This window comes from Seriola lalandi, unplaced genomic scaffold, assembly GCF_002814215.2.
Source record: "Seriola lalandi dorsalis isolate HSWRI2012SDOR001 ecotype SW California unplaced genomic scaffold, Sedor1 jcf7180002054418, whole genome shotgun sequence".
NCBI classification, from domain to species: domain Eukaryota; kingdom Metazoa; phylum Chordata; class Actinopteri; order Carangiformes; family Carangidae; genus Seriola; species Seriola lalandi.
The window spans coordinates 10,816-11,774 of record NW_019524971.1 but is presented as its reverse complement, the minus strand read 5'-3'; the positions used below and the strand labels follow the sequence as shown (position 1 = coordinate 11,774).

Here is a 959-nt window from a genome sequence, read left to right as displayed (position 1 = left end):
ATTTTGAAAGGACACCTTGTTAAACTGTGTCAGACAGATGTGAAACGTGCACTGTGTTCACTTCATGAAATAACGCTGAGAAGCTTGTCTACTTTTACTGACTTACCCATCATGCACTTGACCTGATGGTATGAAACTGTAGCAGCTCACAGGAAGTGATGCGACTGTTTGTATTGTTGTTGATGTTCTTCCATTTACTGTCTGAAAACTGTAAAACTGTATTTTTGATTCTGATTTTCTCCCTGTCTGTTACAGCTTGTTGTTAAAATCTCCAGAGAAAAGCTGTGAGTTAACACTGTTGTTAATGAGCACGGTCACTAGAGGGAGCTCTTTGTGCTCATTTAGACCATCAGACACTTTCCTGTTTTACCTCAAGTGTTTTCTTCATGTATGTTTCAGTATCATTGAACTTCTCTCCTCTATCATAACGACAGGACCTGAGTCAAAGGTTTATCTGTGACATGAAATTCATATTTTTGTGTTACATTGTGTTTATATTGTTTTGGTTTAGAGTTTAAATTGAGTCATTACAGCATCAACAACTCATATCAGTGTAAATAATGTTTCCATTTGATCTGACAAATGTAAAATTTGACTAAAATCACATTAGATTTGGAGTCTAGACGTCTTCACACTGTCAGTCCCACTCTGAGCTCTGTGTCCACCTCCACTTCTTCTTTCTCCTCCTGTTGCTTCATTTAAAGCTTCATCCACCAGCTCTGCACTTTATTATCATTATTATTATTATTATTATTATTATTATTATTATTATATCTTAATCCTCTTGACTCTCAAAATGTACAATAAACTTTCCTCATGTTCAGTTTATAATGTGAATATACTGTAAATAAATTCCTATTTCTATGAGAGAAGTTGTTCTGACTCGTGTGTGTGTGATGTCAATAATAATAAACTTTAGTAATACTGGTGCTTCACAGGAGCAGAAATAAAGATGAGAA

General features: G+C 34.8%; 1 protein-coding gene across 6 annotated transcripts in view; it reads left to right on the top strand.

The window, feature by feature from the left end:
• LOC111657893 (uncharacterized) overlaps nt 1–959 on the top strand; it is a 248,117-nt gene that overhangs the window by 236,700 nt on the left and 10,458 nt on the right. Inside the window, exon 6 of one of the 6 annotated variants that reach the window (XM_087175121.1) lies at nt 256–816. The exons of the other annotated variants lie outside the window; for them this stretch is intronic. The gene's annotated coding sequence lies outside the window, so the exon portion shown is untranslated. Of the gene's footprint in view, nt 1–255; nt 817–959 lie in introns of those variants that run through there. 6 annotated transcript variants of the gene reach the window in all.